The sequence below is a fragment of the Juglans microcarpa x Juglans regia genome, chromosome 8D (genome assembly GCF_004785595.1).
Source record: "Juglans microcarpa x Juglans regia isolate MS1-56 chromosome 8D, Jm3101_v1.0, whole genome shotgun sequence".
NCBI classification, from domain to species: Eukaryota; Viridiplantae; Streptophyta; class Magnoliopsida; order Fagales; family Juglandaceae; genus Juglans; species Juglans microcarpa x Juglans regia.
This window is the reverse complement of record NC_054608.1, coordinates 20,910,318-20,931,018: the sequence shown is the minus strand read 5'-3', so window position 1 is coordinate 20,931,018 and position 20,701 is coordinate 20,910,318. Positions and strand designations below refer to the sequence as shown.

General features: G+C 37.3%; 1 long non-coding RNA gene across 1 annotated transcript; it reads right to left on the bottom strand.

Annotated features, from left to right (window-relative positions):
* Positions 1-11,518: 11,518 nt before the first annotated feature.
* On the bottom strand, positions 11,519-19,361 carry LOC121243597. The gene is made up of 3 exons (XR_005936192.1): positions 19,350-19,361; positions 19,287-19,288; positions 11,519-11,659 (listed from the first exon to the last, which is right to left on the bottom strand). It is a non-coding gene; the product is annotated as an uncharacterized LOC121243597 (long non-coding RNA).
* Between the last annotated feature and the right edge of the window lie 1,340 nt (positions 19,362-20,701).

The window sequence follows — 20,701 nt, the reverse complement described above, 5'->3', positions numbered from 1 at the left end:
TACAAAAAATTTCAAGTGTTGTTTTGTGATTTTTGGTGACTTTTTCTTGATGATTTAAAGCATGGTTGATCTTAGGATGATGTTGTGAATATGTTAGAAGTAAGATTTGATTTTTGGAATTCTTGGAGATGTTTTTATTAAGATCAAAACTTGTGATTTAAGAGTTTACTTTTTGTTAAAAAATTTGGGTCCTTTTACAAAAAGTTTAGTGTTGATGATTAGCTTTTCTTAATGGATATTTTAAATGTATTTTTAAACTTAGGATAGGAAGATCCTTGTTAAAAAAATTTTGTTTAATCATGGGTTTTGAAGATGGAAAAAATTGTAACCAAAATCAAGAAAAATGGCCTATGAATGTTTCGGCCATTATGAGTTTTTTATAGTTGTGAATGATTTTAAATCTTTCTGAGTTGATATTTGAGTCTAGGAAAAAATTTACAAGAGGAATATAAATTTTGGACTTAGGATGTGAAATCTGTAAGTTAGGGGTAAAATCATCATTTTCTCACATGTAGAGGGAAAAATGGTAATTTTATTCTAAATTGTCCCTTTTCACTTTTCTAACTGTTAGTAATTAAATTTCTAACTTTCAGAATACACTCTTACAGTTCCTCGTGTTTCGCGCTTTATTCTCGTAGAATGCGACGATCGAGGTAAGTTAACTCTTGACTTACTATCATGTTACTGTGTATGTGTGATGGGTAAAGGAACTACAGTTTATGTTCGTATGTTGTTTTATATACCATGCTATGCTATGTCATCTCATGTTTATCTATTACTCGAATTATTTTGTCACAAAATACTTATCTATTACACAATATATTCTGTGTCACGTTACTATCTGTTGCAAGTATGTCACATTACATATGCTATTTGTTACATGTATGTCATGTCACGTAATATTCACTGTCACATGTTATGTCATGTTATGAAATATTGTCTATTACATGTTATGTCATGTTAAGAAATATTATCTATTATATGTATGCCAGGTTATGACAAGTTGTCTATTATATTTATGTCTGTTCGTATTACATCACGTCACATTACGAAATGTCATATATGCCAGTTAAGTTATTCATGTCAATCACGACCTTAAGCACTAGGATAGGGTAATATTCTAATGGAACTCCTTTATTCACGCTGGAGTGTCTAAATAGGTATGAAATTTCCTGGATTAACGAAATACAGTCAACAGGTTTTGAATTGGGCCTAACTAACTGGTCACTAGAGCACGCCAAATACTAACGCCGATGGAGCCACACTTTATATTACGTGTGTCCACAAACAATTCATGGGGCCACAACAACTGTGAAGCATGAAGTATGAGGCACAATAATTGTAGAGCATATATTACGTGAGACACAACAATTGTGACATGTAGAATACGTGAGGCCACAATAACTGTGGAGTACGTATTAACACACTCATAACTGATATAGACACCTGTGTTGTGATATGGTAATCGGCAGGGACACACGGCTCAAAGGGACCCGTGTAGCACCCTTATGGTCACTTTTATTAATTAAATCTATTGAATAAGATTCAAAGTTCATGTATTTCACGTTTAAGTCATGTTTTACGTTATGTTATGTTCAAGTTTACGTTCATGTCAAATTTCAAGTTCATGTCAATCATGGTAATCTCATGAGATAAGAATACGCAATCATGGTAATCTCATGAGATAAGATTACTCAATCATGTTGACCCCATGAGAAAAGAATATGTTTCAAGTTCATGTTTATGTCATGTTATGTTCAAGTTATGTCATGTTCACGTTCACGCTATGTTTCGAGTTCACATTTATGTTATGTTGTGCTCAGGTTCATATTATGTTCAAGTTCATGTTCAAATTATGTATGTTCAGGTTCATACTATGTTTCAAATCCAAGTTATATTTCCAGTTGATGTTCATGCTATGTTGCTAGTCCATATTATGTTTTAAGTTCACATTATGCCATGTCACGTCAAGTTAAGTTTTAGTTTTAGTTCAAGTTATGTCATTTATGTCATGCTATATGTCAAATTATGCTATGCTTACTTATGACTTTGATTATGCAGTTATGCTTGTACTGCCATGCATGCATTATTAACCTATGTGGAAGTTTCCTGTTAACTTGCTGAGATTTGTAATCAAATCTCACCGCAGGAGTCCCAACTACCATTCCCCCTAATGATAGGTGATGTGTCAGGATCAGAGCAGGGAGCAGATACTAGCAGACTAGAGGAGGTTGACTAGACGCCGTAGATGCAACACGGAGCTTGCTGCCTCCATAGTTAAGTCTTTGGATAGTATGGAGTCTTTCTCTGGTAGGAAGGCCTATGCAATGAGGGCGAGGTATGAACAAGTCTTTAGTATCGGGAGACTAGCTAAGTAAGCAAGAACTCATAAGACAGTCGCCATCTCATTTAACGACAATGACTGCGAAGGAGTAATATAGACCCGCACAACGATGCGCTAGTAGTGACAATGATGGTTGCCAACTTCACCACCAAAAGAATATTTGTTTACAATGACAGTTCAACCAACTTCCTTTTTAGTGACGCTTTTGCGAAGATGAGGATTGACCAAAGCCGGTTGAGTCCATCACCAACTCCGTTGAAGGGGTTCTCAAGGGAAATGGTGCAACCAATCGACTCCATCACCCTACCAGTGTTTGGAGCAGGCCTGCACACAATCACCACCAGGAGCAATATCTTACTGATCAAGACCCAATCCTCTTACAACAACATCATTGGGCAACCAACAATGAATGCCTTAAAGGCCGTCACCTCCACTACGACCAGAAGATGAAATTCTCAAAGGAGGTATGCATTGGAGAAGTGTGTGGCGAACAAGTGTTAGCAAGGGAATGCTATGTGCCTCAACTCAAAATAAAGAAAATAGAGGTGAAGGTAGAATAATCATCCAAACTTGATGTATGGTCACCACCGTTGGCCCTTGAGATCATCGAGCATGAGGTCGAAACTTGAGATGAGTGAAATTTGAAGCAGGGCGATGTTGATGAACCTCTTCAACTAATCGCCCTGGACAAGGCTTGCCGAGAAGCAATGGTAAGGACTGGTATTAAAATGAAGCTCAAGGTAAGACAATAGTTGAGGCAATTGCTCGTCGAGCACAAGGACGTCTTCAACTAACAAGGAGATATAAGATGAAACTCAACCTCACAAAATGTGCATTTGGTGTGGGATCAGGGAAATTCCTTTTCTTCATGGTTTCAGAGAGGGAGATTAAAGCCAATTCAGAGAAAATTTGAGCGATCATCAATATGGAGTCACCCTAGAATGTGAACTAAGTACAAAATTTAACGGGAAGGGTAGCAATGCTCAAAGGTTCATGTCCAGATTGACAGACAAGTGCCTTCTATTCTTAGAAGTGTTGTGAAAGATCCCTGATTGAGACAATGAATGTGAAAAGGCATTCGTGCAACTAAATGAGTACCTCTCAAATCCTCCTCTTTTGAGAGAAACCAAACATGGGGAAACCCTATACTTATACTTGTTGACTGCACCAGAAAAGGTGTCAGCTCCCCTAGTACAAGAAGAGGAAAAGGTACATAGGCATTATTCAAGCTAAGCCTTCAGAGGAGCTGAAGCCAGATATCCAACAACGAAGTTGTTAGCATTCAGATTGGTAATGACTGCTCGCTGACTGAAACCTTATTTCCATGCATATTTGATAAAGGTAATGACGAAAGCACTCCTTAAGAAGATACTTAGTGGTCATATACATCTGGTTGAGTGGTGAATTGGTTGACCGAGCTAAGCATGTTCAAAATCGACTACCTTCCCATGACTACTATAAAGGGGTAAGTATTAGCAGACTTTGAAGTTGAACTCACCAACTTCCCTGACGAAGTGCAAGCAACCCCCGTCAAGAGGCCATGACAAGTCTACATCGACGATTGTGGGAGTGGGTATGTATATAGTGTCAAACATCAGCGAAGAAAGCTATTACGCAATGGGACTTGAGTTCAAGACCACCAAGAATGAAGTAGAATACAAGGCTATAATGGCAGGACTTGTTGTGGTAGAGGCCCTAAGAGCAAAAGAAGTTAACATGAAAGAAGACTCCCAAGTGGTAGTCAACCAAATAATGGCGACGGGCGAGAAACATAAAGAAGTATTTGCAGCAACTATTGGAGAAGCACGATCGATTTTGATACTTCCACATTAGCCGAATCCCTGATGAAGACAATTAAAAGACAGACAAGATGGCACGGGCCGTGTCAAGCATGAACAAAATAGCCCTAACTTGGACTGTGATAGCTAGGATGATAGAAACCCTAATGGTCAGGTTTAAGATATCAAAGGTCAGGTTTAAGGGCGTGACCAAGTTTCTATCTATTGAGGAACTTCCCAATGAGAAATGGAAGGCGAGAAAGGTGAAGAATAAAGTAGCTTGATTCACCTTGATAAACGGGGTGTTGTGTAGGCGAGTCTTCTCTACCACTGTTTTTGGTACCGTACCGGCCGTTCGGTTGGTACCGGTAATATCTGCATTCCGTACTGGTCAAAATATTGGGTGTACCGGTCGGTATTTGATGTTTCGGCCAGTACAAAGTTCAGCAGCTGGGTAACTGGGTTGATGCGATGGCATTCTCAAAATTTCGGCAAACTCTTAGGGGCAAGTTTGTACTTTCACGGAAATATAAAAGTTAGGTTTTCATCTCTTTTTCAGTTTGCCATTAACCATTTCCTTCAGCCGGCTTCAAGTTCATGCAGTAGTGCACTGTGCAGCACCCCTACACCCGAGTCCCAGTCCCAGATGGCCAGCCAGCAGCCCAACAGCCCGTGACTCTGTCAACTCGCAGCCTCGCACCGTCGCCGTCAGCTCGCAGCCTCCATCTCCTCCGTCAGTTCGTTAATAACTTAATTTGATTATTTTTTTGTTACTTCGTTTATAAATAAATCAGAATTGTATTTTTATAGATGTTTTAGATTATATTGTTATACTGTTTATTTGTATTTTTAGAGATGTTTTAGATTATATTTTTATATATGTTTTAGTCTTTTAGATTATATTTTTATAGATGCTTTAGATTATATTGTTATAGTGTTTGTTTGTATTTTTATAGATGTTTTAGATTATTTGTTATAGTGTTTGTTTGCATTTTTATAGATGTTTTAGATTATTTTTATAGATATTTTAGATTATATTGTTATAGTGTTTTATATTATATTTTTATAGATGTTTTAGTCTTTTAGATTATATTTTTATAGATGTTTTAGATTATATTGTTATAGTGTTTGTTTGTATTTTTATAGATATTTTAGATTATATTTTTATAGATGTTTGAATCTCTGATCAATTCAATAGCTTTATTCAAAAGAGAATGCTAAACTAAGTAGTTTAGATTTGATGAGTTTCTTCTTAATTGCTTACTTATAAGTGTTAATTATTTATACTTTAATAGTTAAAAATGTCTAGTTGTCAATCAATCGGTGGTATGACTTCAACTCCAACACTTGCTCCTGTAAGATCAAAAGATCCAGCATGGCCCCATGCACGTGCAGTGTCAGGGGCAAGAAATAATACTGAATATTTATATTGTAATAAAGTAATTAGAGGTGGCGGGATCACTCGGTTGAAGTATCATCTAGTTGGGATTCTAGGCTATGTAGAAGCATGTAAAAAGGTTTCTAAAGATGTAAAATGGCAAATGAAGGAGTTGCTTGATGAAATGAAAAAAAGTAAAGAGAAGAGAAAAGAAAAATAAGGTCAGAGATTGGAGACGATATAGATTTAACATCTAATGATATTGATGATAGGAATAGTATGGAGGGACAATCTCAGCTTTCAAAAGGTAAGGGGAAGTTGAAAGAATCTGGAACTGGAAAGTCAGTGGAGGGATTGAGTCAATTTTTTGCTCCAAGAACAACTCCTGGGGCCCAACCTTCAATTAAGAGTTCTATGTGTTCAAATGAAATGATTGTAAAAGCGAATATGGTTGTAGCACGCTGGTGGTATGATACTAATCTGCCTTTCAATGCGGCTCAATCTAAGTTTTATCAACCAACTATCGATGCCATGACTGCTATCAAGCCAGGATTCAAGGGCCCTTCTTTATATGGGTTGAGATGATATTTGTTAAAGATGGTTGTGGATGAGGTTCAAGATTGCAACAAATTAAGAAAGTTTGGAATGAGACCGGTTGTTCACTAATGGTAAATGGTTGGACAAAGCAGAAGCAACAATCAATAATCACTAGTTTATTGTCCAAAAGGTACAATGTTCTTGAAGTCTGTTGATATATTTGGCTTTAGAAAAGATGCTGAAACATTGTTTAATATCTTTGATGAGGTTATTCAAGAAATTGGAGTTGAGAATCTTGTGCAGTTCATAACAGACAATGATGCAAGTTTTAAAGCTGTAGGAAAAAAGTTACAATAGAAGTATGGCTCTTTCTACTGGTCCCCATGTGCAGCTCATTGCATAGACTTAATGTTGGAGAATTTTTGTGATCCAAGATATTTTTCCCTTATTGATAATGCTATAAAAAAAAGGCAAAAAAGATAACAAAGTTCATCTATAACTATGGTTAGGTTTTGACATTGATGAGAAAAGACTTTACCAAAGGTCATGATTTGTGTCGTCTTGCAATTAAAAGGTTTGCGACAAATTTTTTAAGTATCCAATGCTTGCTCTTGTTTAAGAAAGAACTCAAGCAAATGTTTATTTGTGATAAATGGATTGCATCAAGTCATTCTAAGAGTAACATATGGAAGGAGATATCTGAGATCGTTTTAGAAGATAAGGAGTTTCAATGTCATTTTATTGTTAAAGTTAGTGAGCCTTTAGTTCGTGTTCTACAACTTGTTGACGGGGATGGGAAGCCTGTAATGGGATACTTGTATGATGCAATGAAAATAGCCAAAGAGAACATAAAAGCAAGATGCAATAACAAAGTTAGTTTATTCAGTCCATTCACTAGGATCATTGATTCTAGATGGGATAGACAGCTTCACAGTCCATTACATGCAGCGTGTTGTTTTCTTAACCCTGGAATTTACTATAGCCCCAACTTTAAAAATAAAAATGATGTTGTAAGAGGTTTCAACAGTTGTGTTATGAAGATGGAACTTGATCCCGATAATCAAGATAAGATCATTGCAGAACTTGACTTGTATAAGAATGCAGTAGGTGAGTTTGGATATTATTTAGCAATCCACCAGCGTGATAAGATTAATCCAGGTATTATCATTTATCAATATCATTTGTTAAATAGTGTGACTTATTTTATTTTTACTTGTATTTAATTAATAATTTATAATTGCATTATTGTTATAGTTACATGGTGGACCCAATTTGGTTGCGAGGTTCCAACGCTTCAAAGATTTGTTGTTTGAATACTAAGTCAATGTTGTAGTGCAACTGAATGTGAGAGAAACTAGAGCACATTTGATTTTATTCATTCGAAGAAGAGAAATAGATTAGTGAATAAACGTTTGAATGACTTAGTATTTATTCGTTATAACTTGAAGCTGAGAAAGAGGTAAATTTTTTTAATACTAATGTTTTCACTGTTGAAAAATATATAACATTTCTTATGTTTGATTTTATTTTGACAGAAGTATAAAAAAGGGAAGAGATGCTTTAGATCTAATTAATCTTAAAAACATTGATTTGATGGAAGAATTGGTAGGTGAAGAATCTGAGCTTCTTCATAGAGAAGATTTGGATTGGGCAAGTATTGAGGAGCCAATAGCCTCACTAAATGAGGAAGACAATGATAATGTTAGTGTTGATGTTGATGTCAGTGATGACGTTGATGAAAATATTTTGATTAACATGTCGAATCCTGATCCTTATTATTTTTTTATGAGGATGAGTATGTTTGATGACGTGGTGATGTTAATGATTTTATCATGATAATGTTGGTGTTTATAACTTTATGTTAGTTGTAACTTAAAACTTAAGCCTTGTATTGAGAAATATTGAGTTTATGACTTATTTTGTTGTTATTTTGGAATACAGTTAATGCTTGTATATATATAATTTATCCAAGTATACCGGTACCGAAACAATATTGGTACCAAATATTTCGTTCCAATACCTTGACCGGTACGGCTTTTGGTACAGTATTCAAAACATTGTTCTCTACACCCATTCTAAGATGCTTCTCAATAGAAGAGACTCATTTCGTCATGGCGGAAATACATGAAGGAGTGTGCGAGAATCACTTGGGTGGGAGAGCTCTAGCGGGAAAAGTAATGAGAGTAGGCTCTTGCTAGCCACACGCCCTCAGGGACACAGAAAAATTTCTCAAGAAATGTGCCAAGTGTCAACAACGTGCACTATTACCGCATTTTCTGCTCGAATAACTAACATCAATCACGTTGCTATGGTTGTTTGCGCAATGGGGGTCGATTTCGTCGGACCCATATGCCCCCAAGAAAGGGACGAGTGAAATTCATCGTCGCCATAATGGATTATTTCACAAAATGTGTAGAAGTAAAGGCTTTAGTGACAATCACGACTAGCAGCATCACTAGATTCCTATAGAAAGATGTAATATGCCAATTTGGTATATCGCTAGGCATCATCTCGAACAACGGGTAATGATTCGATTCCAACCACTATTGAGATTGGTGTGTTGAACTAGGAACCAAGGTCAAATACTCTTCCCAGGACATCCCAAAGCCAACGATCAGTCTTCAAGAAAACAATGGACTTTAAGGATTACGACAGAAGGATAGGCACAAGCGCCACTATAATATAATAAGTACTATTCATGTAGGTTAGCTTCTACAATCATACTAGGAAGGTGGGGAAAATGTTTGTGAGCATGTTGTAAGTTTAAGGTTTTGCATATTCTGTAACTCACCTCCTTCTTACATGAAAGTACATTTTCTTCATTATATTTATCGGGTATACTTACACTATGATTTTGAGATGAAGAGTTTGATATTGTGATTTGGTGATGATGTGATTTTTGAGTGTTATTCTTATTGTGTGTCAAGAATCAAGGATGGGTTGAGAAATCCCCGTGCCATTCCTACAACATATTTCCAAGAGTTTCATATAGGTAGAATGATTCCTTGTGATGATCGGGGTAGAAAGAGTCCCCGGGTTGATCATGCATGGTGTCCTTGTGTGTGTTGACTGGATAAAGTGATTCTCCAAGTTGGTTGGTTCTGGATTTGGTAAATGAGCTTGCATGTTCGCTAGATAGAGTAAATCTCCGTGTCAAATGGTGGGGTGATTTTTAGTTGGTGCTTATGAAATGAGTTATTATGGTTTTTGATGAGATATATGAAGAGGGTGATTCTTTGCCTTAATAATGACTATGGATATTGAGATCTATGAAAAGGGTGGTTCCTTGCCATGATTATGAATACATGTATTTCTGCCTAGAGGGTGATTTCTTGCCATGCATAAATATTTGTGTTCATGATTTTATTTATAGAAAATAGTGCATACATATTCATTTACATTGTCTCTCATTAATATTATTATTATTGGTTTTACCCTACTGAGATTTCTTAAAAGTCTCAATGTGTTGGTCCCACCTGCAATTTTGTTTACCGGAGTTATAGATCTTGATGTAAATTTAGCCCAAGAAGCGTTTCCTGAGGAAGAATGACTAGAACCGCCCAACATGTAGACATGAAGGCTTATCTCCGATTAGTAGACATTTGTATTTTTTAAGATGTATATTGTGACACCCCAAAAAAAATATCTAGATCGAAAGGATTTCCTAATAATGTTGCATCATGGATCTTATAAGACATACATGAATATAATGGGTTTTATTGGTCGGAATTCCATTTCAGAGAGTAAAGTCAAATTATGATCCTTAAAGAGAATGTGTACCTACTTGAATTTTTTAAGGTGCTTAGGATCATAATTAAACAAAAAGAATTGTTCCATTGGATTTGTTAGAGTGCCACGTATCACCTGATGTGCCACATCACCAACCAACTAACTCATCCACGTAGCACACCCAATACTAGCTGGAAACCTTGGGGAACTTCAATTTCATGTGGTGAAAATCCCACCCTTTTTTTTTGTCTTCAGTTTACGCATTTCAAACCAAGTACAAACCTTGTAGAGAGTTTGTGTGCAGGGAAAGTCAAGCCGATGCCTTGCATGTCCTTGCCCTCTGTGCAAAAAGTACTCTCTCCTCTCCCACATTTCTCACTTAACTCTTACCTAATTTCTCATCTAACCACATACTTCCCTTTCTTGTACTTTTTTATTTCAACCGATCTCTCTCATTCTCCTTCTAAGAGCTCCTCTCTTTTTCTCTCAATACTACACTCAGATCTCTATCTTTATCGATCTCTCTCTCTTTCTCTCTCTCTCTCTCTCTCGCAATGCAGTCACCATCTCCACCACAAAAAGTCACACCACTCCTCTCTCTATTACCTCGATCATGCCACCCCAATCATGTCTCCGAACCGTCCAACCCCTCTGTCACTTCTGCCGCCACAACTAGTGGAGGTTGCCGCACCACAAGCGATAAGCCACCATCTCCAGCCTAGGTTGTTGCCACCTATCACTGCCATGTTTAGCTCCCTCCAGTCACTAGCGTTTCACCACTCTCGGTATAGCATACTCTCTCTCTCTCTTTTCAATTCTCTCTCCCTCTTGTAATGGGTATTAGACATAGCGCAAGTGTGTGTAGGAGGGCCTAACTGAGCGCTATACATGTGCAGGCGGTTGTGTTTTTGTTGCTTGAGAGGAAGAGATTAGGCTTTGTGTTTAACTTGTATTTGGGTTGTGAAATTATGAAGTTTATTCTAATGTTGTTAATTGTGTGTTGTGTGAAGTGTTGGGATAAACTGTGGAGCTTATGAAGTGGACGGATGCCATATGAAGTGTTTGAAGGAGCTATGTAGTTTGATGTGAAATGTGAAGTATTCAATTTGCTGTTTTGGTGTTTGGTATGAGAAAGATCGGGGTCTTGAATGAAACCATGTATTTGTACTGTGTTGTAAATCGGGAATGTGATTGTGTGGTTAAATGGCGTATGGATTGAGGATTGTGTTTGTTAAGGTTGGGTGGGTAGCATTGTATATACTAAGTATATTTTGTGGGTGGCAAAAGTCGGAAATAGAGTGTGTGACTTGAAAGGACTGCATGTTAATCTTAGGTGATAAATGAATAGGATACATGTATATTTTGATTGGTTATGTTTACATATGGTAGACCGATTTAATTTATCATGAACGTATTGTGTATGGATCTAGTTTGTGAGATTATAGGGTTGTGTGGCGAATTTATGTTGAGCTTGGATGATGTATGAATGGAGTATGAGTTCCTTGAGTTGGTTGGTTATGTATTGGACAGATTTTAAGTCAAATTCTTGGTCTCACTTGTATGATATTTGAGTTTGGAGTGGATTGAAATTGGTGGTTTATGTTGAATTGTTGGGCTATGTTACTTAAGTTATTGATATTGAGGTGCTTGATAAAAATCTATGAAGGTAGGATTGAGAGGGATCATCTTGAAATGTTTGGATTGGTTGATGGAGTTGAAAGTGAACTTGAAAAGAGGTAGTTTTTTAGGTTGGTTGAAGGTGATGTTACACCGTGTTCAAAACTAGACTTGAAGTGAATGAATTAGAAAGAACAAAGAATTAAGGAAATGAGATGACTCTTTCTTGAACTATATCATAAACAGATCTTCCCCTCCACACCAATTACTAGTATTCTGAGTATGATTTTCGATATGCTTGTTTTAGTAAAGTCGAATCTCGGATTCGACTTACCAACTGATCCAAGTTTTATTGGGTCAGGAATGGGGAAAGACGAAAAGAATGAAGGAGGAAAAGAAAAGCACGGTTGTGTTGAGATATTGTGTGATTATCCAAGTGATATATGGATCAGTATGTTTATGAGATAAAACGGTGTTTCATTTGAATGCTTGGGTAGAGAACAGTATGAAATTATGGTTTTGTGTTGGGTTCAAGTGTTAATGAATAGAGTATGTGTACTTTGTGTTTTGTGATTTTTGGGTGGCTAGTCTATGAGAGAATGATGGATTTAGATTCTATTTTATGTTTGTATTAAGTTAATGTTGATGGTTATAAAAGTAGTACAAGAGAATTATGATGGTAAAAGCTTATGTTTGTCTAGGAAAGAATGGAGGTTATGAAGATGGGTAAAGTTCAGGTCATTCTTCAAATAGTAAAATTGTGGCGCCCTCGACCCCCACGTATTTTTTTTTTTTGTGGAGTTCGTGACACCGGGATGATGACCACACGGATCACGCACCCCAACGACCAGTGCTCAAAGTGTGTACAACATATAATAAGTGTATAAAATAATATTCGCAGTGGAGAAAATAAAAGGTCTTTTCTTTATTAAGTACCAAAATTGTTTAAAAAGCAGTAAAATAACTTTACAAAAATTTTACAATCTTCCAACAGATAATGTAACGAAAACAAATAACATAAGAGAAACAAATTCCAAAATGCTGAACAACATATCAGCAACTTAAGCTTCTGGCGGAGCCTGTCCTTCAGGTTCATACTCGGGCTCTGTGTCAAACTCTACGGCACCATAAAACGAAACCGTAAGGTAAAACACCACAATGAGATTATGACATCTCAGCAAGTAATTAACCAAAACAACATCCAAGAGATTTAAAATGCATTAATAATCACGTGTCCCCATACGGACAGAATAACAACCACATTCAATTTTTCCAAAAATACACTTTTAATACTCACACAAAAAATCCCATTTTTGGCCCTGATCATAATTATTACAGAATTACGCATGCACCACGGTCTCCCCTATGGACAGTCCGCACACCCTGGCTCTCTTCGTCACATCACGGGTAACGTTCGTGCATGAGACTTCGTAACGAGTAATGCTCAATTCCACGCCCAGTGCGTACATGGCCAAGCATCCTCTAACCTCGCCAGCCAAAAGGTCACGAAATTCGTACGAGAGCATTACCATCTCGTCTGTTCCCATCATCGCCGTGCGACAACTCAGAGGACGTCACGTCAGTCTATTACGCTCCCGAGTGACCAGAGGAGCTCCACCGAGATAATGCCCCATCTCGGCTTGGGGTCGTGATACACACGCACCCACATAATTCAGTCTCTTCCAAACAAACCACGTGACATCACAGCACAATTTTAATAAAACGATAAATATACATTTCAAAAACTAATTAGAAAACACATTTAAATAACTCATTTACATAAAATGGTCCTCCATTTACAAATACACAATTTCACAATTACAAGCAAAAATCCCGCCTCCAATTCGGCCCAAGGCCCAACACCAAATCCATCCTTAAACACAGTCAAACATTTTAACGGCCTAAGGCCCATTTTCCAACATACCAACAGTTACAATTTACAACAATATAATTAAAACTGAAAAATTACATACACACGAAGTTAGGAAAATTCTGAAAGATCACTCGAAAGGGCGTTGCTCAAGGTGGCGGCTCAACGGTGGAGCAATGCCAAAAGGCCTCTCAACTCACGGGTTGAGCCAAAAATACAAGTTGAACACACGGCAAGTCAAAATTTTCCTAAGAAACCGATCGAACTTTTACAAATTTAGAACCAAATAGAGCTCGGCAAAAATTCCCAAGCTCTCGGATTTACCAACAAAAATTCAGAACCAAAACTCAAAACTCCAAAAGATGCAAGCAGCTTAAATGAGAGAGAGTAGAAGAGGAACTAAGAGAAATTAATAGTGGAACCCGTGGCCTTTTTATAGGCCAAGTATGGCGGTTTGAGGCACACAGGAACAACACACGGAAGAGGAAACCGAAGTGCAAGCTATGGAGGAACGCGTGGCAGTGCGGTTGCGTGGTGAAGTGTTGGATTGACAGCAGATTGAAGGAAGGACAACTGATGGACAAGGGGAAGCCATGAAAGCTCGAGGTGAAAGGTGGTGGTGGCCGTGAGCAGCGACTGCTTGACAGTGAGCTTTTCGAAATCCCTTGCCGAACGACACGGAGCTGAAGTATGGGAGGAGGAGTTGGCGGCTTGCGGCTGAAAAACATGACTAAGGGCCGCAATCGAGCGACACGGAGCTGCCTTTGAAAGGTGGAGGTGGCTCACGGCAGCTGCTAGAGAGAAGAAGAAAATGGAAGGAAGAAGAAGAAAGAAGAAGAATGAGGAAGAAGGAGCTGAGCGGCGCAGGGGAAAAGAGATGAAACCCTAAGGGGTTCTCTCCCAAAACGGCGTTGTTCGACTAAATGAGGGGCTGGGTTCAACAAAACCGCATAGGCTGGGCCCTGCTGGGCTGGGCTTATACGGGCTGGGTTGGGTTAAAACAGAACTCACACACACAGCCCACTAAATAAAATACAACAAAAACAAAGGCCCAAACCGAAAATACACCTATATAAAATAACAATAAATAAATAAATAGTAAAGAAATAAAAACCCAAAATAAATTACAATAACAAAAATAAATAAAATAACACAATTAAAATAATTAAAAACCCATGAAATTTAGGGATCTCACAAAAATGTTCAAGGGCCATACAAAATGTATTTAAGGATCTGAAAAAGGTTAATTGGTCTTTTTAATTAAAAGTTTTCAATTTTGTGTTCTAACTCTAAATTTACAATAACGCAGAAATATAAACACAAAATGCACACCAACAACAGTCTATAAGTTAGCTTCTAACTTACTTATGGATTATGTTAGTATGATTGATGATAAACGTTGCACTATGATTAACGATTATGCTCTAAAACTTCATTGATATTCGAGACATTCATGTCATGATATTCTGTCATCTCTCCTAAAACATATGTACATGTCATGAAGCATGAGTCAAGCATGAAAATATTTTGTCACGAATCCAAATGATAGGATGGGGACTTATCTTAGTGGAACTCCTTTGTCCACTATAGAGTGTGTAATAATGGAGTGGAATGCCTTGGGTTGACGAAAAACAACAAGCTTCGAATGGGATCAAAAGATTGCTGGAGCGAAGTCAAAAGCACCTAACGTTGGTGAGTGCGTAAATGAATAAAATACTCATTGTGTAGGCATTATGCTCTACCTGAGTATCTCTGATAAAATGAATAAAATGCTCATGGTGTAGGCATTCTGCTTTGTATAAGTATCTCTATATGACATATTCACAATTAGTCTAAGGACTTGTGATATGATGCAATAACCAGGAGGAGCACATGGTTTATAGGGAATCGTGAGGCATCCACCCTCTATAAAAACAACAATAAGAATGAATGAAGATGTTCTATGAAAGAAAGTATGTCATGAAAGTGTGAAGTTCTGATGATGATGATGTTTTTATAACGCAAGTTCATGTTAGTTATGCACACGTATCATGCCTATTAGAAACCATGCTTTTATATACTATTTTTATGTTTTTAGCCTAACTTACTGAGATTTGTATAAATTTCACCATGGTAGAATCTATGACAAGATATGAAGAGTCGATCTTAATCAAGAAGAGATCACAAAATTGGGTGAAGTTGACTGACAAGAATCTTAGCTTGGATGGTGGAATGTTGTTGTATATACGTTATTAGTTGCTCATGGTTTATTAAGCTAAGTTTGTGTTATAGAGGCAAATGTCAAGTATGATTTAAGTAAGGAGTTACAACTCCAATGCGATATTTTATGATACAAATTATGCCTTTTGATGGATAATAAACAAGCATGTATGTGTTAAAGTTATGTAATAGATTTGGGATTTTAGTTTATTATTGTACAAGATATAGTAAGAAACAGTTTTGGCTATGATTATTGCTTAATACTAGATGATGCTAGGTGCATTGCATATTATCTATCATGTAAGGGGATATGTAACCTTGTGTTCCATGTCCTGATACTTCAGCCTCCATTAAATCCCAAGAGGAGGTTGCCGATGTCACATATATTTTAGTTAGGCAACCGATCATGTACAGTTCCCTGTACTTTAATGTAAGTGATTAAATAATGACAGTGTACAATATTATTTGGGAAAAGTGACAATGATATATGGATATTACTATTGAAGGTCAAAATTTTCTTTGGTACATGTAGTATTAGTTTCCGGTTAATCCCTTTACTTATTCAGCTGCACTTTATTTCAACTGGCACATGTCCAATTCCTGAGAATGCTAGCCTAATCTTGAGGAATATCTCGGGTGTTGCCGATCGACTAGCACCCCTAGCACATCATACACTCACCGAGTACCCTACCAAGGGACAAGGGCGCTACAGTAGCCTTACCAAGTGAGTAGCCTAAGTAGTGTATGGTTTTGTTGTCTCATGTGTGGGACAATTTTTTTTTTATGGAAACGGACTTCATTTCATTCAATAAACCGAAGTTACAGCTGTGACTTATCAATGCAGGGAAAACCCAGACTACAAGCCAAACTACACATCTGCTCTACGGCACCCTCGCACACAAATTCCTTTGTGGCGGACATTGTCTTAACTTCTACAAAACTCTCTCCTAACAAAGAGAGATCTCTAAAAACAAAATTAAATGACCCCTCTTCCAAAGAAAATAAGCATTGGTCCCCTCCGTCCTTCCAGGGAGGAGTACGAAACTCTGCTGCTATAGACACTAAATCCAATAGCCTATTTCTTTTTTATTAATAACTAAAAACAAAAAACTGTAAAAAGAAAACACGTTAAAAAATACATAAAACACATAAAAAAAATTGCAAGTTGGGGCTTAGGGTTTCATATTTTCCTATCCCTTCTACTTTCTACTTTCTTTATTCTTTTTCTTTTAGAGTTAATCTTAACACCAGTCGAACTGTTTGTCCCCCATCAACAACTCACCAACACTACCATGTGCCCCAACCCCACTGTATTATGCACGATTTCCCCCTCTCCATTCTCTCCCCACGGACTCAGCCCAAAATCGATTCCATTCTCTCCCACGGAACTGTCTCCACCACGACTACCGCCCTCACTGCCACGATGACCGCCCCTCTCTCCAATGTTGCATGAGGAACTCTAGCCTCCCCTCTCTCTGTCGTCACACGAGGAACACAGCCTCTCTCCATTCTTTCCCACGGAACCCAGACCACGACCCTCTCCATTTTAGGGTTTTTTCGTGTATGACCATTGGTCATGTTCTTCAGGCTTTAATGATCATTGATTTTGGCTCATATTTTGTTTTCTAGCCCGTGACTTGTATTTTGGAAATCAAAAGTTAATGTTGTTTTTTTCTTGCTAGAGTTCGAATCGGTTTGTGTTGGTTTCAGTTTTGATTGGTTGCTGAGAAAATGTTGGAAGCAATAAGGGTGCCACTGAAATGTGCATGATTTCGATTTTTCTGTTCTTTTCATCCCGAGTTTTCTTGGCAACCAAACAGAGATGAGTTTCACTGTGATTGTGGGTTGATTTTGGTTTGATTGTGGGTTGATTTTTGGGAGAGGAGATGGAGATGATCAACAGAGATAGGGGAGATCGACGACAGAGATGGGCAACAGCAGGGATGATGGGTAGCAAAGATGCTTGGCGATGGTGGCAGGAGAAGACAAAAGGACTGAGAACATGGAACGTGAGGGGTCTGGGATCAGATGAATAATCTGGTGCGATGCACTCTATTGACTTAATGTAAAATAAGTGATGTGTCAAAATTTAATTGGGGGCTATTTATGAGTCAATAGTAGACCGACCGCTCCAAAGCGGTTCCCTTTCTTTTACTATCTTCTTCTTCTCCTTCCTACGTTTCTTCAATGTCGCTGCCACCCCTCTACCGCTCTCTCCCTAGCCCGTCCCCCTCTCTGCTACCACCACCCACCACGAGCACCAGCATGAGCCCAGACAACGCGCCCCCCGCAAGCATCGGCTTCCCGAGCCCAGACGGCAGGAGCACCAGCTCGAACAAACACCTGCCTCCACTGCACAGAAGACCCTCCTACACTCGAGCATCGCCACAACAACCACCGGCCATAACATCGCCTGTCCCTCACGACCAGCTCTTGCCCCCGGTTGCGTCTGTTCCAGGCGACTCGACCCCTCACTAGGGGCCAAAAGAAAAGAAGGAAAATAAAAGTTTATACGAAAGGTGAAAAGCATAGATCTCTGAAAAAAGAAGAGGAACAAAAGCTATGCTAAGATTGGGATCACCCGAAGGTGCTTACCCTTATTTGAACTGAAAATAATGCACACAATAAACAAAAACCAAAAACAATAGACTAAAAATATGGATAGAAGGAAGGGAGGGGGGAGGAGCTTGGAAGAGTTTTTAGAGAGAAGTTGGAGTTTCTCTGTGAAAAAAAAATATGTTCTACTCTGGAATCACTAGCTTTTGTGGGAAAAATTATTTTGTGATGGAATGTTTATCATAATTGGGCAGCTATTAGCCCTTATTTTTTAGAGTTGGTTTGTTTTGTGGATGATAATGTGACAAATTTGGGTACCATTTAGTGTCCATCTTATTAGCTTTCTCTAATATTTAGAAATATTAAAACTTACATTCTGCTACAATTATAGGTTCTACTAAAAATTTTTACTAAACATAAGGGTACAAGACCTAGATTCATGTGTCAAATGTGCCATCAACTCGGCTCATTTGCAAGTTCAGGGATTGCGACCTTAGAGAAACAGAACTAAGGCCCATTATTAAGGGTGCAATCAGTTCAGTTTTGTACATGTTTTATAATCGAACCGGTCTAAATCGGTTTTAGAATTTTGAAAACTGATGCAGATCGGTTCATCTAGGTAATCAAAACTTTCGGTTTTGGTTCAGTTTGGTTTGCTTTTATCTGTATGATTCAATTTTGGGCTTTTTTGTTGGATTAATTAGTTTTTTTGACCCAAATGAACAAATTATATAAAAAGTGTGTAGAAATGTATTATATACTTATCAAATCCTTTATATATATATATATATATTAATGTATCAAACGTTGATACATGAACAGTATCAACAGTTTTATGAATTCATATTAGTAAATACCGACTCAATTATTCTCTCTGAAATTCCTTATTCTCTTCAAATTCAGTCTTCTCCACCTGCATCTGCAATTATTGTTTTTCATAAAGTTACCATTGAACGGATTCTCACTTTGGAACAATGAGAATAAAATCCCCATTTAACAAAAAAGTTTTCTCATCCTTATGATCTTTCGTATTATGATTATTATGATTACCAGCAGGTATGGACAAAAATGTTCCTAAAACAAAATAAAAATTTGTGTTATTCGTGGTTCCTTTATTTTGACAAATTATAAGAAATCAACACACTCTCAAAATAGTTTTCACTATGGTAGGACTATTATGAATCTAAACCTCTTCTCCTTCCTCTCCCCTCCAGGGAAGACTTCGGATTTTTACTTCACAAGATAATAGCCCACTAGCATTAAGCCCTTGTTCACCACTTCTTCTTTTCTTCCTCAAAACAAAACAAATTTGGATTATAAAATGAGAGTATGTTATTAAACTTCATTCCTCTCTCAAAACCATTATGTTTTTAGCCTGCCAAGTTTCTGTCAAGTGGTGGGAAAAATACAATTATGATCATGTCTTAAATATGTTTTTAAAAATTACCAACACTCCAGAAGTTCCAGTCCAAAGAAGCAGATTTCAGACACAATTAGCATCTATTACCAACAAAAAAGACTTGAAAAAATTAACCGAAGCAATGTCACAAGTTTCAGATAGAGATGATGAAAAAGAAGCACAGGATCCAGCCAGATAATTTCTATTACAACAACTGCATTATCACCGGTCCATCAGACCTCTTCTTCTCAATAGGCATCTCATTCTCAGGGTAACTCAGCCTCCTCTCCTTCTCAAGATTACTCACTCTATCATCCAATATATCTAACGGATTCCCGAAACTAGTTCGATCTGGAATTAGCAAATTATGACGTCCAGATTATGTGATTCCAGAAGATTACTACTTTCTCAATTAGTTAGCATGACAGATGAAAGTTGTCAGAAATTTATATCTCCTCATAAGAATGAAGACATAATACTTACAAGGAGACTAATTCTCAAAAGAGTTAGAAGCAGGAGACATGAAGAAATGAAGGTTTACAAAGGATAGGTTTTAGAGAGTGGAGAAGACTTGAGTGATGAAGACCAGAGATTTGGACGAGAGAAGAAGAGGCTTTAGGTGAGAGTTTCTGAATGCCCTTCTTTCTTTACGGACTCTTTTATATAGACACCAGAACTTTACAAAATAATAATTCTAATAATACATGAACAGTATCAACCGACACTATGAAATCATTAAACCATTATTAGTATCTATTTATTACCTGTGATTTACACATTTGGTATCCTAGTCATTGGTGATTATACTTTTACCTTATTATATTTTATTGTTATATTGCTATTTTATTTTGCTGTTTAACTTTGAATGATATATTTTATGATGGATTATTACTATACTCATAATGTTGGTTCTCGTGACCTATATGATTTAAAATGTCTAGATGATAATTTAAGGCTTGAATTAGAAAATTTGATGAATAATATAAAAGATCTTAAGAGAGAACAACAATTAATGAGACAAGACTATACATTAATGATATCTAAATATCATATATATCATAGTAGACAAGCGGCAATAGAGGAATGAGAAGCTCATTGTGACTTCCTAAGAAACAAAATTAAAAACTATAAGAAACCATTTGAGTATCCTTAAGTAAAAAATCACTGATACAGACTTTTACAAAGATAACCTATAGCAAAAGAGAATGAAGTATATTAGGAAGCTTGTGTTGGAAAGCCATGAAAAATCCATTGGTCAACCCATTCATGCTGGAAGGCTTTAAGGGTAGTCCTG